The sequence below is a fragment of the Cebus imitator genome, unplaced genomic scaffold (genome assembly GCF_001604975.1).
Source record: "Cebus imitator isolate Cc_AM_T3 unplaced genomic scaffold, Cebus_imitator-1.0 Scaffold408, whole genome shotgun sequence".
Classification (NCBI taxonomy): Eukaryota; Metazoa; Chordata; class Mammalia; order Primates; family Cebidae; genus Cebus; species Cebus imitator.
Genome location: NW_016107723.1, coordinates 87,930 through 94,030, shown reverse-complemented (window position 1 = coordinate 94,030; position 6,101 = coordinate 87,930). Strand labels below are relative to the sequence as shown.

General features: G+C 35.2%; 1 non-coding gene across 1 annotated transcript; it reads right to left on the bottom strand.

Moving 5' to 3' along the window:
* Nucleotides 1-2,264: 2,264 nt before the first annotated feature.
* Nucleotides 2,265-2,431, bottom strand: LOC119468296. Its single transcript, XR_005196962.1, has one exon. It is a non-coding gene; the product is annotated as a U1 spliceosomal RNA (small nuclear RNA).
* Nucleotides 2,432-6,101: the final 3,670 nt, after the last annotated feature.

The window sequence follows — 6,101 nt, the reverse complement described above, 5'->3', positions numbered from 1 at the left end:
ATACTACTTTTTATTGTTCTAGTATGTCAGCTAAAATAGCCAATGAAATTTTGACTAGAAATTCAGGTAATTAGAGTTCTTATCTTAATCTTAACATTTTAATTAAGATGAAAATGGTCCTAATGATTTAATTAAGATAAAAATTGTCCTAATTAAATAATATGATTTCTAGAGGTTTTATGTAGATATTTTGGTTGTTTACCAAAAGTCTTTATTATTGAAATATGTTAAGTGTTTTTAATATGGGCAAATAGTAATATTTGGTTAATATTCATATATATAGTAATAATTTTATTAATAGTATATCACTCATGCTCTTCAAGTTTAAAAGCTACATGATTACAATGTATTATTAATATAGAAAGGAAGTAGACAAACTCCCAGGCAGATAAGAAAGGATCCCTGGAGAATCTCCAACCTGCCCAAGTGTTAACACCAAATGTTTTGTGCATATAAGGGAACCTGCTCAGGGGACTTTCCTAGGTATGCCTGCAGGAACTGGAGGCCACATGCACTGAGGGAATTCGGTGGAACCAATCTGCATGCAGGATCCCTCTCTTTGCTCAGAGCTTTCCTTTCACCTAATAAATTCTGACCTCCTCATCCTTCAGTGTGTCTGTGTGCCCAATTTTTCCTGGTCGTGAGACAAGAACCCAGATTTAGCTTAACTAAGGAGAAAAACTTCTCCTGCCTCTATCATTATTTTATTTGCACATTGATAATTCAGTATACTCATATTTTCATGAATATGTGACTGTTTCATACAGGCTTTTGGGGAATATTGCCATCAATATTATACTATATGTGAGAGGTTTTACACTTCTGCAATTTTCAAAAAAGAAAAAAGAAAAATTGTATAAGATATGGCATATGATTTCCTCAAAAGTTTAGTATAATTCATTTAAAAACTATGACTGTTGGCCAGGTGCTGTGGCTTACACCTGAAATCCCAGCACTTTGGGAAGCCAATGCAGGGGAATCACTTGAGGTGAGGAGTGTGAGACCAGCCATGGTGGAACCGTCTCTACCAAAAATATGAAAATTAGTTGAGCGTGGTGGCCTGAACTTGTAATCCCAACTAATTGGGAGGCTGAAGCAGGAGAATTACTTGAACCTGGGAGGTGGAGGTTGCAGTGAGCCAAGATTCTACCACTGCACACCAATCTAGGAAACACAAAGAGACTCCATTTAAATAGTAATAATAATAAATGAAAATTAAAAAAACTCTGACTGTGCCTTTATTTGTACTCAGATATATGAGTGCCAACTAGATTTAGTGATACAATTGTTAAAATTATATTTACATGTGTCCATAATTTTGCTTAAATTTTGATTATCTTGTCTTCTTTATAAAATGTCTAATTTTGTTTGTTTTCAGATAGAACCATGATATATATTCTTATTTAAATACTAGAGACATTAAATATCAGCAAATCACCATGCTCACTACTGTCCCACTATACACAAAGTTTCAGGATGACCTTGAAAAAGTTTGTATCTATTTGGAAAATATAATTATGCTTTAATGAAAAGGCACCAGAGAGAAACTCTTGGAAGAGCTATTTTAGCCAATACGTAGCTAGAATATTGTAGCAATACAATGCAGAAAATGCTATAACTACAGTGTAGATATGCCAAGTGAGAAAACATTTTTCCCCACAGCTCCTACTCATTAACCTTAGAGACTGCCAATTCTGAAGCCTCTAAGAGGTTTTTTTGTTTTTTTTTTTTTCTCAATACATAATGGAAACATTTATCTCTTTTCTGAGTTTTCAAGGTTTAAAATATTTTATAAAATGTTTTCTTCTAGAAGTTGTCTCTAAATGTCTTTGATTTCTGCTAATGGTAAAAGAAAGTCTGGCTGTGTTTCTGTTATATATTTTGCAATCCTATTACCAGAAAATAAATATGCCTCATTTTTTTTTAACTTGTAAACATTTTTAAAAAGGCACATCTCTTGTTCTTTAGCTAGTATTTTGTCTACCAAAAGGTAGTGGATAATCTAATCAAGTCAAATAATTTCTTCTAATATGCAATTATTTGTTTATTCTGCAAACAATTGTTAATCTTTATATATTTTGTTAAACAGATGAGAAGAATAAATTGCATATACATATACTATAGTTATATTAGAATTGTTTGTTGACATTAAAAAGGCCTTTTTGCAAAATATGATAAATTGTATCAAATAAATTTTTTGAGCATTTGAAATGTACTAGATCCGAGATTAAATGATGCAAGAATTGAGGCAATTTTTTTTTCCTCAGGGGAAAGTGCAAATGCAGTCCCCCACTACCACAAATTATGCAGTCGAGTTTCCCACATTTGGGGAAATCGCAGGGGTCTGCACATACGAAGTGCAATGGATAAAGAATTCAGGCAAATTCCTAACATGAAGGTGCTTACAAGAGCTGACTCAGCATTTAAATATCAAAACATTTAAAAGAAAATAATTTAACGTACTTAACAATGTTTTGTAAGAGATTAGTATTTTAATTAATTATTATTTTTTGGATTATGATGTAAAGCAAAATCTCTGAGACAGTTCTAATCCCATTACTGAGTATATATCCAAAGGATTATAAATCATTCTATTATAAGGACACCCGTACATGAATGCTCATTGCAGCACCATTTACAATAGCAAAGACTTGGAACCAACCCAAATGCCCATCCATGATAGACTGGACAGGGAAAATGCGACACATATACATCAGGGAATACTATGCAGCCATAAAAAACGATGAGTTCATGTTCTTTGGAGGGACTTGGATGAACCTGGAAACCATCATTCTCAGCAAACTGACACAGGAACGGCGAATCAAGCACCACATGTTCTCCCTCACAGGTGGATGTTGAACAATGAGAACACATGGACACAGGGAGGGGAGCATCACACACTGAGGGCTGTGGGGGTGGACTAGGGGAGGGACAGTAGGGGGTGTGGAGTTGGGGAGGGATAACATGGGGAGAAATGCCAGATATGGGTAAGGGGGTTGGAGGCAACAAACCACATTGCCATATATGTACCTATGCAACAATCTTGCATGTTCTTTACATGTACTGAGAACCTAAAATGCAATAAAATATATACATATTAAAAAAAAAAAAAAAACAGAAAGAAAATTTATTTTTCCAAGGTTAGGGACATGCCTGTAACAGCCTCTGGAGGTCCTGACCACATGTGCCTGACCCAAGTGGCTAGGTTACAACTTAATGTTATACATTTTAGGGAGACATGAGACATCAATCAATATGTGTAAGATATACATTGGTTTGGTCCAGAAAGGTGGGGCAACTGAAAGCAGGAGCTTTCAGTTCATAGGCAGATTTAAAGATTTTCTGATTGGCCACTGGTTGAAAGAGCTATTAGCTAAAGAAGGGAAGTTTGGGTTATGATTAAGGGGTTGTGGAGACCAAGGTTTTATCATATAGATGAAGCCTTCAGGTAGCAGGCTTCAGAGATAATAGACTATAAATGTTTCTTATCAGACTTAAACAGCCTGTTCTAACAGTAATTCCAACAGGGAGAAGGGAATAATGAGTCAGTTCCTTCTCCACTTCCCATCATGGCCTGAACTAGTTTATCAGGTTAACTTTGGAATACCTTCGCTGGAGAGGAGGAATCCATTCAGATGGTTGTGGGGCTTAGAATTTTATTTTTGGCTTACAATAACCATACTTCAAAAATAGCTAAGCAAAAAAAATTATAGAAGCAAAATGTAATCACTTTATAATCATAAATTAAAATTAAATATTTTAATTTGCCAGAGAGATAATTTAGGACCATTCAAAGGATTAATTTTTCCATTCATCCAACCTAGTACTTGATGAGGTGTTACACATCATATGTCAGCTTTTATCACTATCAACTGGTATAAAGATGTGGAGGGTTAATTCTAAAAATAGATAAAGTTTTACTTTTTTTCCAATTTTAGGAAACTAAATATACAGCCAAACCTATTAAGAAAAAAAAGCTTCAAATACTCTTTATAAGAAGGGCTGTTTGAGTGAAAATTAGATAATATTACTTTTTCTGTAAACTGACAATTTTATTTAAATATTTAATTAATCAGTATTTTTTACCAAAAAACTTTTTCACCATAGTTGCTGGTATTGTACAATAAAGATTATGAATAAATTTTAGTAGTATTAACCTTGTGTTATAAAATTATTTACTATTTACAAAAACCAAAATACAATGTCATATAGTTATATGTTGCAATATTTAATTCGAATGGGAATAAAAAAAATTGATTATTTTAGGAAAATCCCCATCTAAATATGCAATCCAAGTAGCAACCTCTAGATTCTTAAGTTAAATAAAAAAATACCTTCTGTTTTTATAAGAAGGAAGATAGACAAGTCTACTATTCAATCTCCCGTTTAAATGTCCCTTGAGTCTTGAAATGGAAATTAATGAACCTCCTTCTCTAAATGAGTTCAGATGCCCACCTCCATATCATAAACTGTGATCATATCATTGAGGTTTCAAAGAATCTCCTTGGTAATAGAAAGCATTTACTAAGATTCTACTATTTACCAAATTTACTCAGATTGTATATAATTATCTCCTCTGTTTTTATAACAACTACTTGGAATAAGGATTGATTAATTTAAGCAATATATACAAATTGTAGTACTTAAAAAACGAAGTGCCTATGCTCATGAATGTTAAATTCTGGAGGAGTCAGAAAATGAGTATAACAAATTATCAAAACACAAAATGTTATTTAAAGATTGATATTATCTTTTAAAAAGCAGAGAAAGGGGACAGAAAGTATGGTTGGGAGGAAGTGCTAATTTAGGTTGAATAAGAGCAAGACTTTCTTCGAAGAAGATGTTTTAATAAAAATCTAATGTAGATAAGAAATATAACAATGAAAATGTTTTGGGAAGAGCATCTCAGGGAGAACAACAAGGGCAAATATCGGATTAAACATGTGTAATGTTTACAGAAAACATGTTTGTGATGTTTGGGAATAGCAGGGAAGATAATGTAGCCAAAAAAGAAGAAGTGTGGAAGAGTATTTGAGATAATAGAGAGAGAATGATTAAGAGATAACATATCCCAGAATATTTGAAGTATTTCTAAGGACTTGGAATTTTACTCTGAGTGACACAAAAAGTCTTTGAAATGATTTCAACAGAGGAGTGACATATGAGACACAGAGAAACACTTTGGCTTCATGGTGAGAACGATTGAAGGAAAGGGGAAACTAGATCAATTAGGCGGACCAATTGGACCAGTGGTTTTGTGGATACAGGGATGATGAGGGTTTTGAGGAGTGGTCTACTGAAGCAGGAGATGTTAAAAAAAAAAAACAAGTTTCCCAGGCTAGTTTACTACAAGGCCTAGAGATAGGCAGAGTTAAGGTAGAGCTCTAATAGCACTATCACTATTTACAAAGCCAGAGCCTTCAAAGGAGGGGCTCCAAAGTTTCTGCTTCTCTTCCCAGAACAGAGATAAAAACAAGTTAACACATACCTTCTATTTCCCAAGACTGTTCTCTGTTCTGTCAAGTAACTATGTTTCTGCAAAGGTTATAAGGTTCTGTAAGTTCCCATCTGTGATCTATGCCACAGGTCACAAGGCTTGCTTAAGATGCAACATCTGTCACTGCTTGATAACTGCCTTAGGTCCTTCCTCTGTAAGCTTGCCTTCGTGCCTTGCAAGTTTCACACCACTGAATGCCCAATCCCCTTCGGTTGCATGCATAAAAGTCAAGCCCTGTTTTTGTCCAGGGCTCAGCCTTTGGATGTTAATCCGCTGGGTCAGTGGCCACTTCAATGAAATCCTCCTGTTTCACCCATCAGTGTCTTCTGTCCCTTAATTCCCACAACACTATAACTTCAAAAGGCTGAAGCTTGGCATGGTGGCTCATGCCTATAATCCCAGCAATTTACGAGGTTGAGGCAGGCAGATCACTTGAGGTCAGGAGTTCAAGACCATCCTGGACAAAATGATGAAACCAGGGGTCAAACTCCTGACTCAAGCGATCCACCTGCCTCAGCCTCCCAAAGTGCTGGGATTACACCCGGGAGGTGGAGGTTGCAGTGAGCCAAGACAGCGCCACTGCTCTCCAGCCTGGGGGACAGAA